We start from the raw sequence: 14,358 nt of genomic DNA, 5'->3' as shown, positions 1-14,358 counted from the left end.
CCATCAAACAGGAAGACAGCTTTTTTCCTCCATAGATGAAAATTGAAGGCCTTCACAACAACATCAAAACTTTTTAAAAATATTTATTTGAATATCAGAGATCCTCACTGTAGGACCTGTGGAATATATTTTCCTCTAACAGCTATGTTTGTGGTACATATCTCACTATCTGCATATAAACCAACATTTAAAAGCATTCAGATGAATATTACTCAGCAAGGGATTAATCTTTTCAAACATCACATTGTTGACCTGAAAACGTACATTAGCAGAGGGTATAATGCTTGCTTTGACATTTGTTTGCAATGCATCCAAACATTATGGGATGTACGTTCAGGCTTCTTGGCATGCAGACAAACAAGCAAGCCAGGTAATAGATATATATTTCCCATAGTCCAGGACTTAGTGTTATTGGCACTTGGTAAGATTTTCACTTGAGCTTTGCCATATGTACAGTTTTCCAGAGCAAATTTGAACATAAGTTTCATTCACTTTTATACAGAGAGGCAATTGTATAAATGGTGAAGTGACATGCCACATTACATATGCTAAGGATATTGTAGCTGGAATAGGTGCTGTAGGCTAGTGGAGCCATGCTGCTAGGGATAAGGGAGCTCCACCTGGATGGTCGTGATCTTTCATACATCTTGTAGTAGGTGGCAATCTGGCCCAATAGTTTTCCTCCTTATCTGCTGCCAACAATAAAAAAATTATATTATAATTTTTATATAATGGTGATTATATTCAATTTGCAATACGATTACAGAATAAAAATATTAGAGCTGTGCAAATGCTTCCAAGTTTGGTTTGAAGTGAGTTTGACAAGCTTCACCCATCTCTCCACCCAACACAGACTGGAACATGTTTATGTGAGTTCAGATGTTGGGAGCTTAGATGAGATTCGGGGTCAGATGGCCTTTTCAGCCTAGGTTAAAAATTTATTGCAAACTCATAGGGAAAGTTTAATCTTATTTGCCTGTGGATTTAAAGATGGAGTTCCTTTCCTACAGTAGGTCACTACTTGCGAGAAAGACAAACCATCTAGGATCCAGACACATTCTGTATGAAATTGCTGCACCCACTAGAGATGAGGGAGCTTTTGCTTTCAAAAAAGCTAGTTTTAATATTCACCAGTTTCTACCAACAGATGGAATTAAATATAAGTTATTAATATTTATTTTATGGAAAGCTAAGGCTGTTTTCATTTTAGCAAATGTTTACTGTGGTCTGGAACAGTATAATATAGATTGTTTATGAAGCTAATCCAAAGAGGCGAGATTGTTTGCTGCTGAAAAATAAAAAAGTTAATTTTTGTTTAAAGCAAAACAAGCAAACAAACCGCACGTAACTGGCATTCAAAATAAAGTCATTATCCATATTTCTTCTATTAGATCGTCTTTATATTATGTTTGATATTACAAAGCACATATTCTAGTTTAGATAAATCAATGTTACTTTATTAATAAGAATAATTGCAAAAAATAGCAAAGATTCTCAGCTTTAAAATGTTCAGAACTAAAGCTACCACTTTTACTTGCCCTTTCCTTGGCACTTATACCAAAATAATAGGCACCCTGTAAATATTTAAATTGGATAGCTAGATCCCTTGTGTCTTAAATATTATGGGTTTTATTATTTGACAAAGGGAGAGATAGGGAGGAAAACCAATTTTACCCTTTCCTTTCCATCTGGGACCATATGCTTTGGGATTAGGTTGATTTATGTGAATAATGTGTTAAAGATGCATTGAGGCTTGGAGAATTCCAAGAGTTCACTATACATTGTTTCAGATTCTGATTAATGCGCTATTTAGACTGCAGTCCTGTGGAAAAATAACACGAGAGCATATAATTAAAACCTAGCATAATACACATGCACATAACACTACGTTGCACACACAATTTCCCCCCTGGGGTGAGAATGAGAGAGAATGAACCACACATGACAGATGTTAGGTACATCACTTAACTGCACTTTTAGAAGGTGCTCAGATTCAGGTGCTCAGATTCTATAGTACTCTCTTCACTGTAGTAACTTCTGTAGAATAGAAGAGAAGAGGCATCTGACCAAATTAATTCCAAACAATTTTGAAAAAAAGCATTCTAAAATAAAACCTATAGCATTCTGGGTATGTTAAAGATGACACATTATTAGTCTTCCAGCCGGACAGGGACCAAATATGGAGCTCAAGAAAAATTTAGTAGAACATAAGACATAAAATGATGTGAAATTCCTTTAGTTAATTTTCTTACTGTCATAGCTGTTCATAGTTCAGCATTTATGTAAATAATAAAAGGTAATAAGAGTAGAGAAGGCCTGATTTGGTTAGTTCATAAAATTTGAGGCTAAAGTGGGGCATAGGAAAAAAAAGTGGTGGTACCCATAATATTGACCTGGTGTGAAATCTCCAAAGAAAGCACAAAGATTATAGAAAGTAAGAAGTTACATTAGGCTATCTGGCCATTCAACTCCACCCTATTGTACACTTACTAAATTATTTCTAGTTTTGAAAGTCACAAGCAATGGTGGGCCTACCCTTTATTCTAGAATCTGGTAGATCTTATATTTATGGAATTTCCCCCAGTATCCGCATTTTCTAATTTCCCTTGTTTTATTTCTCCTCTTTGTTCCTAGTTATATCTCTTGATTCATATACAGTTCCTCTTCTCCTGGGCAATGTGGTAACTTTACCTATTTAATATTTTCTGTTAAACCATCTTAAAATAATAATATAGAAAATTCCAAAGAACTGAGTGACATTGTAAAGCAAAATAGGACAGTTAAACATACTTAAATTGTGAATTCTGCACTTGTAAATTCATCTTAGAACAATAATACTCATGTAGGCTTAATTTTAAGCACCTTAATAGTCCCAATGAATTGAACAAGACTACTCTGGTGCTTGAATTTAATCATGTGTTTTAGTACATTGCTGGATCAGCACCAGAAATCTGATCCAAAGATCACTGATTAGTGCAAAGACTCCTATTAACTTAAAGTGGGCTTTGGATCAGGATCACAGGTTTACACTACAGAAACTTATATCAACTGATGTCACTGTGAAACTGTAAGTTCTTGCTGTCTGTAAAAGAGAGGATGCTATGGCAAGTAATAAATAATTGAGAGGGGAAAAGCCCAGGTATTTAATACAAAAGTATACAAAGGAACTCATTAGATTTGATGACATACAGTGTGCGACAGTACTGAAAATTAATTCAACTTTTACTGTTTGACTAGCATATAATTATTTAAAGCCTAAAACTGTATTAGATGTTAAAGTATTTGATTCCCTTTCATAATTATAATTCTTCTTTAAATACAGTACTGCTTGGCATACTGGTTGTGCATTTTATGGTTTTTCCTATGAATTTTAAAAGCTTGCCTTTTCAGAGCAAGGAATCTAACCACCACACCAGGGAATCCATATCTGCCAGCCTCTCCATATGTTCCCTCTCTCTCCTACACTTGTAAGCCCTCTTGCAGTATTACTTGCATAACAAATGTAAATATGGTTCTGGACCAGGATTTCTCTCAGATGAACAAACTTCAAAGGCTAGTGTCTCAGTAAAGAGACTTTCCCTTCATCTGTTGGTATCCAGCTTTGAACAGAGTGTCCCATTTCTTAACCCTCCTATTGGAATGAAAACCATCCATCTGTTTCCATATTGTGATTCTGGAGACTCCTAATATGTCAAAATTGGAGGAAAACCACATGGGATGCATTGGGAACTGATTTTATTGTAGCTGGTGAACTATAAAACGATGAACAAGTTAAAACTTTCCTAGGTTCAGACACACTACACAGTACTCATGTTGGGGTCTAACCAGTGATGAGCTGCCAAAATCTTAACAACCGGTTCCCTATAAAAAGATCTGATTTAAGGGCGGGGAGTAGGGGAGGGGCCCGGGGAGGCATCCTCATGGGGCCAGGGGCCCCTGCAGGGCCTGGGCCAATTGCCCAACTTGCCCCCTCTCCTCCCCTCTGGCCAGCCCTGGAGCTTGCAGCAGGCCCCCCACACACACCTTGCTGGGCCATTCAAAAAGCGGCAGCAGGACGACTCCAGAGCTCAGCTGAGCTGCCAAGCTGGTGCCGGCGGCTGGCCACGCTGCAGCTGGGGGGGGAAGCGGGGGAAGGGCTGGGGGAGCCTCAGCCTCCCCAGCTGGGAATCCTGGGAGCAACAGGATGGTCCAGCCCGTGGACTGGAGTTCTTTGCCCTCCCCCGGCCCTTTAACAACCAGTTCTCCATGGAGGTCTAATTTTAGCAACCGGTTCTTGAGAACCTGTGGGAACCTGCTCCAGCACACCACTGGGTCTAAAAAAGCTACACACTATACAGGTGCCGGGTCTAGCTGACCCCATACTTTGACAATGAAAACAGATAGTTACAGCAACAACCTAAAAGGCACAGGCACAGCAAAGTGAAAGTAAATGGCCTACTACTTTGAACAAATGGAGCAAATACGTGCATGTTCTGAACATGCAAAGTTTTACACTTAGCACATTTTCGATGCTTTTCTATCTTGGTCTCTGGAACAGATCTTCCCTGTTTCTTAGGCTCTCGATCAGTACCCAGCACACTAGATGCTTCTTCCCTAGAAGTCTGAGGCAAGACAACAATTTTCCTTTCCTGCACCAGGGGTTTCACCATTTCTATATCCAGGTCCCTGAGCAACATCCATCTCCTACGCAAATATTTTTTATGCTACATGTGATTCAACAAAAGCCAAACAATATATGCATTAGATATGCAATGTGTGTGTGCCATGCAATTGTGAGTCTTTGCCCTAGCAACAGTATCTGTCAAGTGTGTGGGCCAGCCAGAAAATGTATTTGACAATTGTTGCTTCCCAGAAACTCTTCCTAGCAAGTGTAGGCTTCACAGTAAATCAATTTGACAGTGTTATCTTCAAAGAAATTCAATTTGCTGGACACTTGTGAGGATACTTGAGGCAAATGTTATGTGGGATCTTGCAGACCCCCCAAGACTCTATTGGTGCATTTAAAAAAAACCCAAAACAACTGAAACTATGATGATAAAAGCAATGCTGAAAGATTAGTATAATTGTATCATAACTGCTGCCTCAAAATAAAAACAAATCTGATACTGGAATAATTAATTTCGCAGCTAGCTGGCCTCAATACCTTTTGAATTACTTTTTGCTACACTAAAACCACAAAGACCTTGGAAGTGTAGTACTTTCATTTTCCCCATTGACTAACATTGAGGGGGGGTCTCACTGACCCCATTATCTTTTTAGTGACTTTTTTTGCTACACAAAGCCCACAACAGGTAGGTGATAAAAACTAGTGTGGAAAGATTAACCTCATCTCATTGAAACCACTTAAGTGTATCAAGAGGCACAGGTTTGGCATGAAAATTTTATGTACTTTTTTTTATTATTCACTTTGGGGTCAGATAGACCCAAACATTAATTTAAATTGCACAGTAGTCACTATATAAGATTAACATGTAGATGCAATCTGAGGGCCTAATTCTGCTACCCTTACTCATATTGAGAAGTATCTTACTTGGTGAATGGTCCCATTTATTTCAAAGGGCCAGATTCTGATCCTCTTACACTAAGTATTATGTTATGCTGTAGCAGTTCTATTGATACCAGAGAGTATGTTCACAGAGTAAGGTATTACTCAATGTATGCTACTCAAAATCTGCCCAAATGGGAATAGCCAAACAGGGCCAGACTGTGCACCCTTAGTTACCTTGGTGTGTAGTTACTCATGTGAGTAGTCACATTAAAGTCAATGAGATTATTAATTTTAAGTGACCCTTCACCAGTATGACTAAGGCTCTGAGTTAGATATTAATTAAAACCAGCTACTATGCCAAAAGATGAGAAGGTAGCAAATATTGTATCTATATTTTAAAAGACTCTAAGGGTGGTCCAGGGAATAACAGAGCAATAAATCTCAATTCTATACCTGGTAAATTGGTTGAAATTATAATTAAAAATAGATGATATAATTGGGGTTTAACCAGCACAATTTCTGTTAATGCAAAACATGTCTTATTAATCTATTAGCCTTTTTTTTAATATATCAGTAAAATAATGAATAAAGGAGAATCCGTTGAAATAATTTATTTAGACTTTCAAAAAGACAAGGTCCCTTACAAGAGGCTACTAAAGATACTAAATAGTGATGGCAGAAAGAGAAAATATCATCATGATCAAGAACTGGCTAAGAGATAGGAAAGAAAGAGTAGGAATAAATGGCCAATTTTAATAATGAAAAAAGGTTAACAGGATGCCTCAAAGTTCCATGGTAGCTCCCATGTTGTTTAATATATTATTTTGTGATGTGGAAAGGTGGATGAGTAGTGAGGCAGCAACATTTGCAAATGACAAAGTTATTTGGGTTACTAAAGTCCAAGGAAGACCGAGAGGAGCTTCAGAGGGATTTAACCATGCTAGGTGAATGGACCACATGATGGTAGATAAAATTCAATTTAAAAAATTGAAATATTCCTATACATTATAGGCTTCTAAATTAACTATATCAGGAAAAGGACCTCGGCATCACTAGACAACTCAATAAAGACTTCTGTTCAAAGTGTACCTGCAGTCTGATAAAGCAAATATGATGTTAGGATGTGTAAGGAATGAGGTGGAGAATAGTATGAAAATATTAGAATGCCTTAATACAAATTGATGGTACTACATCATCTCAAATACTGTGTGAAGTACTGGTTACCCCATCTCTAAAAGGATATTGCAGAATTAAAGGGTGTGCAGAGAAGGGCAACAATAATAATTTGAGACATAGGCAAACTCTTATGAAGAGAGACAGAAAAGACTGGAATTGTTTAACTTGAAAAGGAGAAGATTAAGAATGGATACAATCAAGTTACCTACTATAATGATTAGCATAGAGGAGATACCTTGGGAGCTTCTATTCTCTCTGCTTCACAAAAGTAAAGGGCATTCAATAAAACTAAAATAAAGTGATAAAAGGAATTTTTTTTTCACTCAGCACAAAATTAGGCTGTGGGACTCACTGCCTCAAGATGTCATTGAGGCCAAAAACTTAATAAGGCCTTGTCTATGCTTGTGACAATGGTTAGGGTATGTATAACTACATGCTGCAGTGAAAGCCAGGCTGCATCCACACTCACTGTGGCATGTAGCTACAAATGGAAGTGAAAGCTCTAGCAGGCAGGAGGAAGAGGGACATTATATTGCTAAAAATATCAGTATAGATGTGGGAGGTACTGCTTGGCCATGTAGAGAGCTATGTAGGGTATATACCCTAGGGTTTGTCTACTTGCCTAAGCAGTGCATCACTGTCTACACTGCTATTTATATCTCTTCTAGTCGACGAGGCAGTGTCTGCATTCTAAACACCATGACAAGTGTAGATCTATTCTGAAATTTAAAGATGGACTGAATGTTTATATGGATAAGAAGAAAAAGCAGAGTTATAATAGCTAAGGCAAAGAGTTTTGGAAGGTCTACAAAAACCTCATGCTTCAAAGCTTATGCCAGGTTTAAAGTATTAGGAGTTAGGATGAGACCTTCATGGGGGCAGATTATCCTATATCTGATGTCTGTGGGATACTTGCACCTTCTTCTGTGGCATCTGGTGCTGGCCACTGACAGAGACAGGATGCTGAACTGATGGACTGTCAGTGTGTTCCAGTAAGGCAATTCCTATGTACCATTTGGTGTGAATAAGGGTGGGAGAACTGGTTCCTAAATTAATCTTATTTGCCCTTGCTTAAAAGTAAAGGAATAAGAAAAATATACGTGCCTTTTAGAAGAACAAATTAAGAGTTTGATACTCCAAACACTACTCGGTATAGAATTTACAGAGGAACTATTTGTACTAGCAAGTACTGTTCATAGGATTAGGTTCTAAATTGGGAATGTCAAATTCAGTGCAAGAGGAAAGTTAGCTGTGCCATGACATCAAAGTTGAATATTTCAGCGTTATATATCATTATTTATATCACTGTTAAGAGCTCATTACACACTGCAACATCACAATAAACAAGAGATTATTTAGTAGAAGACAATATCAGCCATTGAGGAGGTTGCAACATACCAGGGATACAATCCAAACTAGATGGGGAGGGGGCACTGTGTCACCCCTGCCCTGCAACCTTAGGTGCTTTACAATGCCTTGCTGTAGTAGTTCCCACCTGGACTGTTCACAAACAGTCTTTTAGCATGCAAGCCACACCCTGAGTGTCTGCGTATAACTGCAGCCTGCCAGCTACACCCTTGTTCTTGCTTGCCTTAGTTATACTGCAGGGTGACCACAACACCCCCACAGAAATGTACATACTGTACTGCCCAACCCTCTCTTGGACAGTACAAAAGTATTAAGTCCATTATTTCTTTAAGGGGATAATAGGCCATATTATTACCTTAAATAGTTATCCAGACACTTCAACTTGGATTAAATAAAATACTAGATTAGCTACAACAGTAAAACAAGTTTATTAACTACAAAGAGGTAAATTTTAAGGCATAAAAGTCAGAAATTATTACAAGAAAAATAAAGGTAAAACACTCACTAGTATCTACTTAAGAAACAATCTGAGTTGTAAAGCAGCTTCTCACAAGCTTCCAGCAAGGTTACTGACCAAACTCTTCAGGTTAGGACCCCATCCCCAAAGTCCAATGGCTGTTTCCTCAGGTACAGAGAATGAGGAGGGCAGGAAGGGGAGAGAAGGGTACCCTTGGGATGTTCACCCCTCCGTTTTATAGTTTCAGTCCTCCTCTTGAAAAACATTTCCAGCAGAGACCCAGGAGATAGAGGCTATATGGAAGGATGTTTCCTGCTGTTTTTTCCCCCACCTATTTGAACTTCCTTTGTTTTCCCTCCCTGCTTGATGGCTCAGTTTACTGCTTAAATGAAAATTAAGGCAAGCTCACATTCCTTCCTTTGTTTAGGACAGACCTGACTTCTGCCTGGGCAGGGCTATGGGGTTTGGAATGTCATACAGGGGAATTTTGTAACTTCACATACAATGTTGCCATGCATATTTTAGCAGCAAATTGTGAGCTTTTCAAACGATACCTTACAAGGCATACTTTGTACAACAATTATTACAATAGTGTTTAGGGTGTGAATACAGGGGTGTATTCCATCACAGAAATTAAAGAAATACCTTAAAATATAACATGCATGCTTTGTTTCCTAAATCCCATGAAATAGAATTCCTCTCCCCCCAAATTTAAGAGGTATGTGTTTAAACTATAGCCAGAGCTCATTGAGTCTTGTTGCCATGGGTCATGGTCTGAATGAGTTCTTTATAGAATTCAAACAGCTTTGATTTCATGTTTCTCTAATACACCTTTAGGGAATCATCTAAAAGACTTAGCATTAGATAAAGAAACCAGATGCCTGTTTAGCAATGATAGCTAACCCATAATGGGAATGAAAAAGTTGCTAATATTGTGATCTGAGTGATATGTTAGGCTATGAGACAGATCCTCAGCTGTTTGTAAGTTGGCTTAGCTCCCCAGATGTCAGAGGAGCTATGCTGATTTCCCAGCTGATGACTTGGCCTTATTTATTTAGGCTATGTTTTTAAAGAAGTTGTTAAGGGCACCCAGAGTCTGAGATGAGAGCCATTTTTTATAGCTGTAGTATACATTGAAAATAATAGAGGAAAAGGGTTTTTTTAAAGAAAGATTGTAGATACTTTTGAGAGGTTTCAAACTCACCTGAGCAGTCAGTAGTGGATTTGAAATTCCCTGTTATACAACCAAAGCTTTTGAAGATGGAAATCCACTTATGGGCTGGCTGAAGAAGAGAGACTATGAAAGACTCTTGTCCTCATCCAATCAGTCAAGTTGCTTTTTTTAGAACAAGAAGGCATGTAGCATGCAGGAGTGGGGGATACAGTAATAATACATGGCAGTCCTGTATTAGCATAAGCACTACTGTTAGCAGAGTAGCCAACTAATAGTACCACTATAGTAAATAGATATTCAAGAAATGGAAGCCTTAGTAACATTGAAAGTTTAAAGAGATAAAGTGGGCAAGGTAATATCTTTTACTGACCCAACTTCTGTTGGTGAGAGAGACAAGCTTTTGAGCTTACACAGAGCTCTTCTTCACCAACTGAAGTTGGTCCAATAAAAGGCATTATCTTACCCACATTTTCGCAGCCAGCCTCTGTCATTGCACCTGCAAGATTTTCATGTTCAAAATCTGCAGCTGTGTGTACAAATTAGATAGTAAATTATCTATGTAAATTACATATGCAAATATAGATTTTACCCTTGCAAAAACCATAGATGCAATTTTAGATGTTGGTTCAAACTACAGCCCATGGTTTCTCTGGGTTTCCCAGTCCCTTCTTTTATTATCTCTAAGACTTTTCAGAATAAAAAAATGACTATGATAAAGATTTATCCCCAAGAATAAAAATTAAGGGAGTAGGTACGTGGCTTTCTGTCACTGTGGCCTCCTAAGAGAATTCTGGAAGGAAAATAAGACCCAGAAATTTGTAGAGCTTTTCATGTTTGTAGCACACGGCTAATTCTCAACAAGTAATTGCTAATGAAAAATTCCTACTTGACAATGTGGTATTTTCTATGTTTTTAAATGACTGTTACTCAATATTTTCAGTGTAGTTGGAGACATGGTCACAAGATGATCTTCAAGATAATGAGCACAGTTTTATGTAGAGATATACCTAAGCAGCAATTTGGGTGAAGATCCCAGTATTCCTAAATCTTGGTTTGATCCATGTTGAAGACCAAAGCAAACAAACGGCAGTACATCTGGAATTCATTCAATGAACCTTCTCCTGCCAGAGCCCTTATCAGGATAAACAAACAATGGACCACTCCCATAAAGTCATTTAAAAGCAAATAGGAAAATTCCCCTTCCAGGTCTTTTCCCATCAGATGCTCCTGAGTTGACACCTCTGAGGCATCAAAATGTAAGCGTAACAAATGAAGGAATCAAACAAGTTCTGTACTCCTCTCTTCAGGGAGGGCCTTCTCAGTCTTTCTAGCTCTTTCTGTCTGAGGGAAGGCAGTCTTTAAGTAATCCTGGCCCCTAGACATATGTTTACTATTTCCTAGCAACCTCTCACTGCTGAGCAGACCTCCAGTCCACCCTGCTTGGATATTGCACTGATTTACACTGGGAACCAGACTATTCCAGGATTGGGAGAAAATAAAGATGACTTGGAGCTACTTTTGCCTGCAAACTCTGGTCTTACATTGAGCACAGACTCCAAAATATCAGTCTTGTGAATGTCCCTCTGCAGGACAGGGTTTGAAAATGGATTAAGGGTGGGATCCACAAAGGGACTTAGGCATTGAAATGCTGAAGGTCATGGCATGTAACTTTTAGGCACCTAGAAAATTCACAGGAACACTAGTATCAGAGGGGTAGCTGTGTTAGTCTGGATCTGTAAAAGTGGCAAAGAGTTCTGTGGCACCTTATAGACTAACAAACGTATTGGAGCATGAGCTTTCGTGGGTGAATACCCACTTCGTCAGATGCATGCTGACACTGTGATCCATGAAGCCTGAGTCAGGCACCTAGGTTCCCATACAATGAATAAGGAGAGATAGATGCCTTAAACTGTGATTCACAAAGCCAATGTGCTAGGCAGGGAGCCACCTAAGATAGCCAATGGGAGATGCTGGTGAGGGGGTGTATCCTAAGCACTGCCCCTCACATAGAGTTGGGTGCCTCCTGGGCTGCAGGGAGGCACCTATCTCTGGTTGAGTTCAGCTGCCTAAGAGGCATGAGTGCCCTGAAACAAAACAGAAGGGGAGGCAACCATCTTCCTTACCTTTGGCTTTCTGATTAGGGTACTTATCCTGGGTGTGGAAGACCCCGCGCTCAAGTATCCCTTCTATCTCAGAGGGAAAAAGGATTTGAACAGGAATCTGCCACCTCTCAGGTGCATGCCCTAACCACTAGACCAGGGGTCAGCAACGTCTGGCATGCGGCTCACCAGGGTAAGCATCCTGGCAGGCTGGGCCAGTTTGTTTACCTGCCGCGTCGGCAGGTTCGGCCGACCACGGCTCCCACTGGCTGCGGTTCGCCGTCCCAGGCCAATGGGGGTGGCAGGAAGTGGCGCAGGCAAGGGATGTGCTGGCTGCAGCTTCCCGCCACCCCCATTGGCCTGGGACGATGAACTGCAGCCAGTGGGAGCCGCGATTGGCTGAACTGGCCGATGCGGCAGGTAAACAAACAGGCCTGGCCCACCAGGGTGCTTACCCTGGCAAGCCGCGTGCCAGAGGTTGCTGACCCCTGCACTAGATGCTGGAAGAGTCTGATGTAGCTATCCCTCAATCTCTCCTATTGAAGTTGTTCAACTTTAATTAAGTTATTGAATAATTAAATATTAAGTGGGCCATTGACAAAGATAGAATGACTGTATAGCCTGGTGGTTACAGCATGCATCTGAGAGTTGGCATCTCATTGTTCAAATCCCTTCTCCTACTCAGCAGGAAGGATATGAATTGGTGGGAGGAGGTCTGAAGGGGGTCTTCCACATCCTGGTTGAGTACCCTAAGCTAAAGGTTATAAGGGAACTCCCCAAGTTGTTTTGTGTGAACTTGCCTGAGGAGCCCATCCAATAGGCAGGTGCTGAGTGTCTACCAGACCGGGCCTCTGCAGGTGACTTAGGGAGCCGAATGCCTATCTTCACTGGCTTGTGAATCATGCTGAGGCTTAGGTAGGAGATGGGTGCCCCACCCAGTAGACGGAGGCAGCAATGCCCTTGCCCAGAGGCAGGAACGTAGGCAGCTAGGGAACTTTTACTGCAAACACTTAGGTACTGAGTAAATTTGGGTGCCTATATGGTTAGGCAGCAACCTGGTTCAGAATTTCAGGAGCTATGAACTCTCTTACTGCATGGAACTAATCTGCCATTGTTGGAGTTCAACTAACTTGTAGTTTTCAGCAAATTCAGTCCCTTCATAAAGTTTAATTTATATCTTCAAATGTCAATACTGGCATGCAACCATTTAAATGTTATTTTTCCAGCACAGTCATTTCTGCCATACTTACAGTAAGATTTTCCAATATGTCTATAATCTAAATGTCTAGCAATATTACTGCTGTCAAATCTGACTGGAATTGCTTGATGGTTTTATCCACAAACGCAGATGGTATGTCAGAACACATTAATGATCAACATCTTCATGAGAAGATTAAAGAAATCAATTGTTTGTTTTCAAAAAATGTGAGGCCTTGCACATGCAGTTATCCTAATTTGCATCCCCATGGATTTAGTGACAAAGATTTTTTTTCCTTTGGAAGTCTTATGAAAGCAGATTAAACGTGTCTGCTATTTTCTTGGGTCTTTGGAGCTAGTCAAACGTTTCATCTATAGATCCCATTGGCATTATCCAGGGTGGTATAGTGGTGATATGGAAAGTGCAGATTTCTTTTTAAAACACACACACACACACAGTAGTTGTTTCTTCCAAGAACACAGCACACAGAGAAAAAGAGTTCTCTGCAGAGAGCACTTGAGGTTGGTGAACAGACCAGCTGCCTCCCAAGCACCCCTTTGTGGCCTGGATGGTCACTCTGCAGGCACCCTGCCTCAATTTCCCTGTTCTTCAACTCAGGCCCCTTAAATCAAGCAACCAAATAACTCTTCTCCCCTTTAGTCACATTCCTCTTTAGGGCTGGATTTATTAAAATAACAAGATTATCCCCACGTAAAGCCCACTGGTTTCCATCAAGTCCATATTCCCAGTCTTTTCTACCGGGGGTCTCTCAGGCCTTCTCTGCCTGGAGCCTTTTTCCTGAAGACTCAGGATTCCCTGCTGGAGCATGCTCACTCCCAACAGCCTCCACAGTGTTTCTTTATTCCCACTTGTTACCTCAGGGTTTCTGGAGTACACTCACTGCCAGCAGCCATATCTTGCCTCAGCAGACCTCTACTGAAGTCTCTCACTCCAGTTGTCTCTATCCCTGAACATCCCCTGCTACCATCACTCACACTCTCTGTCTCTCTCTCCCCAGGTTCTGGTGCTCTTATTGGGGAATCACCTTCTCTCTTATCAGGTGTGCCTACCTAGTAACTAGGGTTGTCTGCTCCCAGCCCTGTAGCTCTCAAAGGAGCAAGCTGCCTTGTTACACAGTCCAGCAATAGATCCAAGACAAACAGGGAGGAAGAAACAAAAGAAGAACTACACCAATGTGTCTGTAGAATTCTTAATACTCGGTAAACCTCATTATTGCCAGAATAAACTGCCCTGCAGCTTTTGACTTTCTTCTCCCATTTTCTACTGTGTGTTTTACCATGCTCAGTTCCTTAGGATAGAGTTTATTTTTATTTTTGGTCTTGTATAGCATGAGGCACATCATGAGTGTTTACCAAGTATTAATAATGGAAAAGCAGA

At 40.1% G+C, this 14,358-nt stretch overlaps 1 long non-coding RNA gene across 2 annotated transcripts; it reads right to left on the bottom strand.

Annotated features, from left to right (window-relative positions):
* Positions 1-201: 201 nt before the first annotated feature.
* LOC123370237 lies at positions 202-13,968 on the bottom strand. Of its 2 annotated transcripts, none has more exons than XR_006579317.1 (3): positions 13,837-13,968; positions 1,970-2,037; positions 202-692 (listed from the first exon to the last, which is right to left on the bottom strand). It is a non-coding gene; the product is annotated as an uncharacterized LOC123370237 (long non-coding RNA). The 2 variants fall into 2 exon arrangements; XR_006579316.1 differs by having other exon boundaries at positions 202-689.
* Positions 13,969-14,358: the final 390 nt, after the last annotated feature.

Source organism: Mauremys mutica, chromosome 4, assembly GCF_020497125.1.
Source record: "Mauremys mutica isolate MM-2020 ecotype Southern chromosome 4, ASM2049712v1, whole genome shotgun sequence".
NCBI classification, from domain to species: Eukaryota; Metazoa; Chordata; order Testudines; family Geoemydidae; genus Mauremys; species Mauremys mutica.
Note: the sequence above shows the minus strand (reverse complement) of the source record. Positions and strands in the feature narration are given on the sequence as shown.